We start from the raw sequence: 12162 nt of genomic DNA on the forward strand, positions 1-12162 counted from the left end.
CTCATTAATAGAATTAAATATAATTATCTATTTAGTATTTCTTTTAACAATTATTATTATTGATTAAATATATTTTTACTTATGCGATCATTTTCTAATTTCAATAATGATGTTCATTTAAAATACAATTTATTTATAGCTAAATGTAATTTATAATTTGATGTTATTATCATTTAAAATTGTTATTCATTAATTTTAAACCACTTATTATTAATAATAAGTTAAAAAAGACTTTTAAGAAACACTTAATATTATTATTAAAATGTGAAACATACACTAAATAAAAAAAGTGATAAGATATACAGTTTGCATTTCAAAAGAGACTTGCATGGATAATATGACATATCCATGTAATTTGATTTTATTATTTATAATTATTGCTTATTAATTTTAAAACCACTTGTTATTATTAATAAGTGAAAGAAACTTTTAAAAAGCACTTATTGTTATAATTAAAATGTGATATATCCATGATTTTTAATTAATTATTGTTTTGAAGCAACATGAACATACAAACATGTATACAATAGTTAGATAAATACTATATATATAATATTCCATAACATATGATCGATAACATGAATCTAATCTAATTTAAATTAAAATTTCAACCACAACATACAATAATATTCTTAAAAGAATACTTAAATCAAGAAAATACAAAAGAGAATTAGTATATAACAAACTTACAAATTAAAAACTTCAATATAATAACATGGCTCGAAAAAATTGTTCAAAGCCCTTAAACCAACACAAAAAACTTTAAACTTGTTTTCTTTGTGAATTTTGTATGTGATTTGTATTTGTGTGTCTACTAAAAAAGATTGACCTTTTATAGTAGATTATCCATTAATTGTTTATTAAATATATTATATAAGTTATAAAACCTTTGAAGTGTTAATCATTATTAAGAGACTTTTGAGTGGTATTCATTAAAATAGGAGGTTTCAAATGCATGAGGTGTTTGCAAATTTTTATGGGGGTTTCAAATGCATGATGTTCAAGGAAAAATGCTAGCTTTATAAGTATGTATGATGTATGATACTAGGCGAATGTTCGCGTGTTGTGTAGAAACATCTATAAAGTTGAAATTTTAACAAATATATGTTTTTCTAAATATAACAATAACGTTGTTGTTAAATTTGATATAATAATTCGTATACTAAAATGATATAATATATTGATTATTTTGAATTATATGATAATATATACATCTATTATAACTGTATAATCTCAATCGTTTGAATGATATCTACCTGTAAGTTACTCATGAATAAAATTAAATATAATATATGGTTTAATGTTATTTATAGTTGTTGTTATTTTTGTTTAATTTTTTAAAATTTATTTGCTTAACGTTTTAATTTCTATCATTATAATTATTTAAAGCATCAAACATTGTTTTTTTATTTTAAATGTAACAATATAATCATTTATATAGAATTATTTTTAACTATTGTTATGTAAGTTATTTTAAGATACGTATTTTAAAACTTTTAGCGATTATAAAAATATCTTTAGAAAATATTTTAGTTAAATTATCATTACAATTTAGTTTTTGCATTTAGCACTACAATTTATCACTTTTAACTATTCGCAAAAACAACTACTAGTGGGTCGGCATTGGTGCCTTCAACCCACTTATACCGGGAAGGTAACTAAACTCGAAAACTAGAAGTAGTTGAACTGTCCCCGGCTCCGAATATCAACCCAAATCGATCCCCTTCACATAAAAGATTTCCTTAATTACTTTTTCATACTCGTAATACCCTTATGGGTCAGCTTTGGTCCAAGTCAAAGTCAAAGTCAAAGTTAACGCTCCGAGTTGACTCAACTCGTTGAGTTTGCCCTTCAACTCGCCAAGTTTTCATAAATCACAGAATCATGATATTGCGATCCAACTCGGCGAGTTTCCATAGCTCAGATATCCCGTGTTGACTCGTCGAGTTCGTCCTTTACAACAAAATCGGGACACTTCTAATCAATTCGTCGAGTTCCTTTATGAACTCGTCGAGTTCTTCAGTCTGTTAATCCTTCTTAATGCATTAAGCTATTACTCTTCAAATCTACACCCTATACTCCAGATCTAGATTGGAAATGCCTCTAGGAGGGTAAAGTCATTAATACCCTTCCTAATGAGATTAAGGTCAAACCCTAACCCGAAAAAGGCCAAAGTCTTCATCCAAAGACAACCAAAACTACAAGATAGACCATGAGGTCATAGATCTGGAATCTAGGGACCAAAACATCACATAAAGTCTTAAACGTTATCCATGTGCATGACCATTTGGAGCTTGAAGGATCAAAATGATGGTGTAAAGGTTGCATGGGACTTCCATGGCCATAAAGTTAGCACCTTTATGCAATGAAAACCACTCAAGACCCTATATCTTAAGTGTTAACCCATTTGGGATGTCCAACTCCCAAGGACCATGATATTTGGGACAAAACCAAGCAAAATAACCCCAAAAGTAGATCTAAACAACTACAAAGCAAAGTTAAAGCTTTATACCAGAAAAGGGTCGTGGATGAGGCAAGGATTATGGATCTACAAGCTCCTTATTAAGTCTTCAAGCTTTTCCTTCTTCCAATGGCTTCAACACACACCAAAAACACCCAAAATAGCTCACAAAATCTCTGCCTTAGGGTTTCGAGATTTAGGGTTAGGACAGTGATGGCTGGGAAATGAGGTCAACATGAAAGGTTTAAGGTGTTTAAATAGGGTGCAAAACCCCAAAATTAGGGTTTCATTTTACCCATCCAACTCGTTGAGTTGAGGTCTCCTAACTCGTCGAGTTGGGTTCTTGTAATCCGTGGTCCATAAAATCTCTACTCGACGAGTCTGGGGCTTCCGACTTGTCGAGTTGCTCTATGAAAATGAATAAATTATAAGTTTAAATACAAACCAGGAACGAGGCATTACATAAAAATTCAGATCTCTTAAAAATCTAGATATTAAAATTTTAGATCCTCTCAAATAGTATCTTAGTCTTCCAAAGGGATCACAAAGAAGTTTTTCAAAACCAACTAAATTGATAGGTGTTGTAAAATACAAGTAGGTTGAGGAACTGGTACACAATTACCAATATCATTTGTAGATGTTGAACCAAATGGTGTTTTCCTTTTAGAAGAAGTTAAAACAGAGGGTTGAAATCGAGTTGACATGTTTATTATTTTTCCAACCCAACATATTTCCTAAACAAGTTAAACTAGGTTGATCCGTTTAAATTTTCACAAAAAAAAAACCCCTTCAAAATAAAATATAGTATATACAATTTAAAAGCTATAATAATTGTTCAGTTTTGAAAATAATACAACAATTTGTATAGGTCAATAACACAAACACAAATAAATGCTTACAAACATAAAATATTATAATTATCTAATTTCTAAATACGCAACTCGACTATAACTTTTATCAACTCGAATCATCCATGGTTTTTTAAAAATAAAAAATAACCAAAATATATTTATCAGCTAAATAATAATATTAAATTAATACAAATTAAAAAATATTTAAAAATTTTAAACAGGTTTGCGGGTTGTAAACATTATAGAGATTTCACCCTAACCCAACTCATTTACTTAAACATGCTAGACTAGTTTTTCTTTTTTTTTTTTTTTTTTTTTTTTTTTTTTTTTTTTAAATGACAATCTAACCTACTTTTTTCAACTACACCTTAAGTCCACCTATATCCACAACGAGACTTGAACCCTCAACCTCAAGGAAGGAAGGTAACATCGGATACCGCTAGACTAGTTGACCCAGTTAATTATATAGGTTTAAAATCTAAACCCGACCTTCTATTTATTAGGTTGGGTTGGGATTGGGTTGACGGATACGGGTTGGAATTGCCACTGCTATGGTCTACATTGTTGTATTTTTTTGTATTTACCTATTTAAAAATTTTCATATAACAATTAATTAACTAAGTTTATTGTACGAAACATAAAAAAAAATTTATCTAATCTACAAATAACAAATAGAAACATGAAATTGAAATCGTCCCAAACCATCACTTCACTGTATTCAAATTTCCAAATAGCTTGAAAAGGTCATCCATTCAAAATTTAATCCCAGAGTTCATAAACAAAGTTAATAATGTAAGTAGAAGTCTATAACATCATAAAGTTAGAAGTTATGGTTTACAATATTAAAACAATAAAATCTTAAAACTAGGTTAAAAAGTTATCAATATAGGAAAAGGTGAAGACAAAGAGAACACAAATTATTGTGTTAGTGGATTTCTTGTCTTGTTAACTATGTATAAAGGACTGGAAACACATAGCAGATGTTATTATATGTTGAGTTTTTATAAAAATAAAAATGTCAATAGGGTGTCTAAGGGGGTCTTATTAGCATCATCTTTTCTTTATACTTCTTTATTTAAGTTAATGTCGTGGGGTGTGAAAGAGAAGCAAACGTGAAATATAATCTTCTTCTTCTTCTTCTTTTCACCAAAGGCAGCGTACAGGGGAAACAACAAAGAGTTAGAGTATTGGATCTAGTTTAGGGAAGTTTGGCTTCATACTCAGTTGTATTTATACTCCGAAAGCCAAAGTAATCAAGCAAGTGATTAAGCCGCTGAGGAGAAACAATATTGTGGTTGAGGGAACCACATAGGTAACAAATTTCGTTTGGTTTTTATTCATTTCATACAAATGTATTATTAACGAAATCTCCCCTGGTATATAATATATTAATTTAGAAGCCCTTTTGTGAACAGTAGTTTATTCTTATTGGTTGAAATTTTTGGTTTTTTTTTTTCAAAATCTATTATTTGCTACGTGTGATATTCCTGTCTACTCAACTTCTTATTTTCCTTGCCCAATCACATGCAGTTGCTTCCACCACTTTCTATTTCTTTCATCTACCTCCGTCTTTTGGAGACGATCAATGAACCTTCAGTCCCTTCCATTCCCTACGTGCCTCCAAACCACCACCTCACTCTGTTCTATTTCTTCTATACCTCAAACATTATGTTCTTCTTCAACAATACACTTATTTAATTCAATCAAGTCATTAATTTGGGTTTTGTTTGCTGATTTAGACTTAAGTAGATACGGATTTTAATTTGAGAATTTCAATTTTAGCCAAAAGTCGGTTGTGGCTGGTAATTGGCATCATCTAGTGATTCAACATCGCCAACCGATTGTCTCTATCAACTCGATTCCGGTGACTTCCGTTCTTCATAAGAGGTTAGTAGTTCATCCCTTGCTTTAAACCGATTGCCAATATCAGTTGATAATCTCAATCGGTGAATTTGATCGACTATTTTTTTTTTGTCTGTTATTTTTTTGGAATCGATGATCACAAAAGCTTCACGACCACCATCTTTGCCATCCACGACAGGTTCCCAACTCCCTCTCCACAAGATCCTTATGCGTTTTTTTTATATACATTTTGCCGACCTGTTACTCTACTAGGCTGGTATCGATTGTTACTTTCATTATGTGAAAACCCTAGTTACAGTTACGATTCAGTGTCCGCCGTTTGATCAAAATAGCGTCTAGGATTTCCATATTCAATTTTTTTTTTCTTTTTTGTCATATCAGGTTCCATTCAAGAAACAAAAATGTTTATGAATTTCTGTTTTTCTTGGTGTTGTGTACAATTCATACTCAGTTGTTAAGAATATATTTAATTTGTTACTCCTGATTGCTCTCATGGGATTGTGTATTTCGGTTTTGCAAGATATTTTGGGGAATTGAGAAGGACATTATTGGAATAAATGGATAAGGAGCTCTATAAAGGCGATGACAAACCTGCACTAAATCTTAAAGGGAGGTGGCTAATTCCGGTGATAGAAGTGGTGGTAATGGTTGGAACAGGCTTCATGGTAACCACTTGGTTATTGTAAGTATATAACGATGGGTTTAATTCATCATGATAACAAGTCTGGTTCTGTTGTTGCTATAGAAATTAACTAACATAAGTATGTATATCATAAATGATATGTTTTTTTTCAACTCAATTATGTTTACAATTATTATTAAAATGATTAAATACTTAAAAACGACGATGATTAACCAAATAATATCCAAATAAATGCTTTTAACTAAATTAACAGTTATAGTAGTTACAAAATTATATTATAAATCAATTTTAAATATAAAAGTTACATTAAATCAAAATTTTCTTTCTTTTAAAACAATTGCTGTATGTGAAAAAAAAAATGTTTTTAGTTATGCAGTTGTAACAATAATTAAAAATAAACATTCTAAATAAAAAGTTGTACACATTAAACACTTAAATAACAAAATTCATAAATTTTAAAATGTTTTCTAAATAACATATTGAATTACTCAAAAGTAATATAACATACTAATTAGAAATGTTAATTAATAGTGTAATAATATTTACGTATTTTTTTAATCTACCTACTATGTCTATTTAACTCACTGTTAAAAAAGTGTATGCAGGTAACCTTGAGCAAAGCCAAACAATGGAGATAAATTTAATGTACATGGCCCATGAAATTGACAAGCTTCAAATAGACAAACAGAACTTGCAGATAAAAGAGAAAAGGCTGCAGCTGTAACTGTTACTCCATGTAATAATTTATTACCTCTGAATTTTGTATTATATATTTTTCTGAAATTTGAAACAGGAACAAGATATGGTACAAAATTTGTGCACCATAATATGGGTTTATGTTGCGAATGCATACGCTGCTCCATATTTAGGCGAATCCAAGTTTGTTTATATGAGGAACTTGCCCATGCTTCTTACCAGTCTCGAAAACTTTCAAGATTTCAACAACATTGGGAGAATCAAGCAAGATGTTATGTTCTTAAAGAATTGAAAGGTTGTAATTCTTCTTTCAATCTTTCTTATTATATGTTAGGCTTTTAGCTACCACCTATTATGTACTATAGAATCTAACTTGTACATTTACAGGATGTCGGCGTTTACTTTGCCATTGTTGATGTTGAGGATGTTGGTGGTGTTCCGAAGGCTATCGAGGTTTGAGCTTCACATTTTTCCTTTGTTTTTATCTTTTATTTAAATACTCGAAATACCCTTCTAAACTTGGTCTGATATTAGTTTCATGTGTTGATCAGAGTAAAACGTACGTAGACCAAAAAAGCATCGCTTCCAAGGAAAAGATATATTGTTGTTACTTAACAGTGAAGCCAAAAATATTGTAAAAAGAAAAAAAAAGAGGTAAACCGAGAATTTCTTTTGCTACTTAATAGTCTCAAAACAGTAAATGAAACATGTAAATATAATTTCCATGTCTGCAAAGCAAGGTACTTGAAGATTTCATCTATGGAAGCCAATGGTGGAAGAAATGTACAAAGAGGAAGCTGGAAATTCCTCGTACACACCCTGGTTTCGTCTTTGTATAGGTAAACTACATGTCCCATTAACCTATTTTCTTTCATTCTGTTTAAAAATATTGTTCAACAATTTCTTTCATGATTTTATCATCACGTCATGCCTTTTTTTCATTTCATTTTGATCCTCTAAGGTATTATATAAATCCTTGAAAGACAGGTTGAATTATGTTTCAAGATAAGGATGAATTAGAAGGCAGTTTTCATGAAGCTTTGGTGGAGAAAGTAAATAAGTTGAATTTGTAAGTTATAAGTTGAATTTGTAAGTTATTAATTATACTCGCAGAAGATGTTGTAATATTCGAGTCTTCCCTGTTGGCAGCCGTCAACCATACGACAGTGATGTTGTTGATTGTGGTTTTGTATTTCTTCTACAAGTGTGCATTTGCTCATTACTGTTGAATTCCAAATATCATTTCTTTTACCTAGGTTCTCTTTCAATTGATGCGGAAGTGATATTTAGTTTTATTCATACTTGTCCAATAAAATTTTGAAGATGTATTTCGGTCATTCTCTAAAGTTTGATGGTTAAATACATGGGAAAATTGAATGGTTTTGTGAGTGTATGCACCTGCATGTGTGCATCTTACTGTGTGTGAACGGTTTTGGGTGTTTGCATCCGTGCGTCTTTTGATAGGTAAAAGAATGTAATATTTTTGGTAAGCCTTGAAAAAAAACTGATCTAGGGCGAAGCCCGGATTCTTTACTAGTTCACATTAAATACACCCCTTTCCTTTCCGGTGGAAGTACAACCCAATTTTAAACAAATATATTTTTTATTAGGTAAATGCCTATAGAAAGTAGTAAATGATTCACCTAGTTAATTAATAATAGCCAAATGAACCACACAACTTAATAGATAAATAACTTATCTATGATTATATAATTATAATAATAAAATTGGCTTTGGCTTTGTAAACTGTTACATGAAGCCTTAACGCTTTGTTCTCAAGTTCTACTTAAGGAGGGATATGCATGGAAATGGACGAAGGTGAGGGCTGTCGAAGGAAAATAATATTTCCAAGTTTAACTGATTGAAGAAAAGTGAGGGGAAAGAAAGAATTTTGGAGTTATATTTTCCTTCCAAATTGGACGGATTTGGGTAGAAAGTGAAGGGAAGAAAAATCTTTTAGTTTTATTTTCTTTTTCTTCCTTACTCGGGAATACAAAAACTTAAAATTTTCCTTTCATTTCCTTCGAATAAGAGAACACGGAATAAGGAAAATTTCCCTTTCCCTCCCTTTCTTTCTGTCAATATATTCCTTCCCTTTCCTTTATTGAATTTACAAAAAAAAAAAAACTCGGGAACAATACGTTACTGTTAGTCAAGACTCTTGACTTTGACCTTTGATTAGTGAAAAAGTTAGATAATTTAGTTTTGTATGACCCATTTTTTGGTATCTATTACATATTTTTTAAAGGTTTGACTAAATGTTTAAGTAGGACCAATATGAGATGTATTGTGGTAGCGAAGGACCACATGTGTAAAGTAATTAGTGTCTAGCTTATATTGTGTCAAATGTAAGAAATATAGAAACACGAGGGCCCAAGTGTCAAAAATTAGAAACAATAGACATAAGCTAGTGAGTTATATTCCTCATTAGAGTGAGATGAGTAGTTTTGAGAGGGAAGAAATAGCAAGGGGAGTTTTTCATGAGGATTGAGGAATTGTAGTGAATCACTTCAATATCAAGCTAAGAATTGGTGTTAGAAGTGAAGAAATAAGCATTTAAGATATATTTTGTTCTATTTTTTTTCCTAGGGATCGATCTAGGGTTTGGCAAGCAACCAAATCCGAAAAATCTATAATCAGCTGGTGTGTGTGTATTCAACTCTTTTAGCTCAAATTAACAACCTATATATGATTCTAAGCTCATATTATCATTCCTTTTATGATTTGGAGCTTGGAGGTGATATGAATCATGAACGCTAGATTCATGATGAATGTGAAGAAATGGATTGAGGTTGTGTCTATGAGTTATTTCTAAGTGTTTGTTAATGAAAATACTCGTTAAGGTTTGCATTGTATTCCGTGTATTTAAATAGTACAACCATTAATACATTTACACAGAAGACCCTATATTATATGAGAATACATATCTACACGATAAAAAAGAAACACTATTCTAACACTCCCCCTCAAGTTGAGCAAGGCTTTGTTGAATGCTTAAACTATTTCTAAAATCAGTGAACAACTGTGTAAGGAGTCCTTCAGTAAAAATACAAGCAAAATGGTGAGTAGAGGGAACATGTAAAACATGAACTTGTACAATGGAATCGGGTTCCCTAACATAATAGTCTTTTTCCACATGTTTGGCTCTTTGGTGTTGAACATGATCAGAGGCTAAATACATGTCACTCACATTTCCACAAAACACAATGATGGTTCGAGTTAAAAGGCGCGAAAGTTCAACAAGAATATTATGAAGCCATGCAGCTTCAACAACCACATTAGCTAACCCATATACTTGGCTTCAATACCAGAACAAAAAATTACGTGTTGACATTTTGAAGACCCATCAATGATATTATCGCCAAGATAAACATGGAAGCCAGAAGTAGACCAACATGTTTAAGGACAAGCGACCCATTCAACATCAGAGTAAGAGACCAAACGATTGACATGCGATGGACGAAGATAGAGACCATAATCAAGAGTTCCCTTAGAATAATGCAAGATGCATTTAAGGGCAAAGAAGTGAGGTTTACATGGGTCATGCATAAAGAGACAAACTTATTAAACAACATAGGCCATATATGGACGAGTGAATGTCAGATCGAAAACCGAGATTCCAAACGGAGAAAGCTATGGTTTGATGTCCGTCAGAGTGCTACAAGGATTACAGGAAGACATGTTATCACGAGACAAAATCTCTTTAACGAACACAGTATTCAAAAGAAATAAAACCATGAGTTTTACGAGTGGCAACAATATGGAGAAAAAATGAGAGAGGGTCTAAGTCTATCATAGAAAAATCATAACAGATACAAGAATTGACTCTTGTGACTAAATAATGATGGGAGATAGTGAGGATGATGTCATCAACGTCGAACATGAGATATATAGTCTACGAACCTCGATGATAGGTGAAGATAGAACTGTCATAGCGACTACTCTTGAAACCAACATAAGCCCTTTGGCACCAGGTATGGGGTTCCTATTTGAGGCCATACCGAGCTTTTATTAAGCGACTACATTTCCAAATGATGAGGTTGAACGTATAACTCCATTCTAACATATAAGGATAAATATAGTGAGAAAACTCACCTGAAACACAGGCTGAAGATCAATACTCTGTGACTTGCCAAAACAGCTATACGAAACTCCTAAGTCTATTACTCAAAGTTCCTAAGTGTGACCAAAAGTCAAATTAGTCCAAAAGTCAGCGGTCAAAGGTCAGACCACCGTGCCGTAGCCAACCCCATGGCCATGTCGTGGCGGCTAGATGCCATAATAGACGCGACTAAAACCCGTCAATGTGTCCTTCCCGACCACTCACTACATCATGGTGAGCGTCTAAAACAACTTAGTTGATTAAGTATTCAAAGATCAGATTGGAAGGAATGTAGAAGCTTATGTTGACGATATGGTTATCAAAACCAGGGACATAATAACTTTCATTAGCAACATTAAAGAAACAGACCAATCCGACTAACGGGAACAACCGCACCATTATCAACCATGATGGACTTAGAATTAAAAGGTATTTGAGAAAGCATATGAGCATGTTACCTTGATTGAAGGACATGTGTGCACTAGTGCCGATATCCATATAATAGTTGTTATTTAGATGTGGTTGAACAAACATCTCTTGAAACACTGAGTTTAGATCTATGTACTAAGAAGGTTGTTGCAAAAGTGGTGTTGGGACACCAAAATAACTCTTATGTGGTTGTGGACGAAATAATGAGGCAATAGGACTCTATTGTGTTGTTGTAGGCTTCCGTCCAAATGGAAATGGTTGGGTTGGCAGAGTTGGTGGGCCGTAAGCAACGCTTTTGACCAAGAAATGAAGTTGCTCCAAAAAAAGGCTACTACAGAGAAGCTAGAATATGTGGTTGCCCAAATTTGTTGATGGAAAAATATTGTTATTGCATAGTAGTGGGTCCGACTTGAAATTTGCTTCCATAATGATCCATTTGATGGGGAAAGTGCATGTTTGAATTGGGCATAGTAGGTGTAGCACCCGTAGTTCATGAAAATTGATTTTGAGCATTTGCTAGAGTACCTACAAAAGTATTATTATTAGTAGAAGAGCTAGAATTACCCCACCCCCTCAAATTAGAAGTACCCCAATTATTATTTTGACCTCTATTTCATTTATTTTTCTATTTTCCAGGTAGATTGGCCCTAGAATATAGGGCGGATGGTATAGCACTTCCCAAATCAGAACCGGAGTCTATTAGGGTTGACATGTTGTAAAGAGTCGAAGTGTCTGTATTGTAATTTCGTATGTAATTACTAAGGCATATGTTCAGTCGATAGTTAATGTTGAGTCCTTAGTATTTTTTGTACTTTCAGTATCCTATAAATAGGGTCTGAACTTGAGTGTAGGTAAGAGAGTTTTTCACAACTTGTATAATCTGTTTTTATACTCAAGTTTCTGAAAGTAATTGAAGCTGAAAACCAGATCAAATTTACATCGTGTGTTCATTCTAAATCATTACTTGAATTACTCTGATTTACTTTCGATTTCTCGTTACAATTCTTCTTCAATTGGTATCAGAGCAGGATTCAAACTGCAATGATCTGATTTTCATTTGAATCGTTCGTTTTTTAGTCAAAAGTTTGTCTCAAAAGATTCCGCACATTTCGATTCT

The 12162-nt window shown here is 32.2% G+C and overlaps 1 long non-coding RNA gene across 1 annotated transcript; it reads left to right on the top strand.

The window, feature by feature from the left end:
- The first annotated feature begins 6420 nt into the window (after nt 1–6420).
- On the top strand, nt 6421–7765 carry LOC145074079 (uncharacterized). Its single transcript, XR_013691688.1, has 5 exons — nt 6421–6809; nt 6902–6967; nt 7066–7168; nt 7255–7353; nt 7502–7765. It is a non-coding gene; the product is annotated as an uncharacterized LOC145074079 (long non-coding RNA).
- The last annotated feature ends 4397 nt before the right edge of the window (nt 7766–12162 follow it).

The sequence above is a fragment of the Lactuca serriola genome, chromosome 9 (assembly GCF_051521515.1).
Source record: "Lactuca serriola cultivar US96UC23 chromosome 9, Lser_US96UC23_V15, whole genome shotgun sequence".
Taxonomy (NCBI): Eukaryota; Viridiplantae; Streptophyta; class Magnoliopsida; order Asterales; family Asteraceae; genus Lactuca; species Lactuca serriola.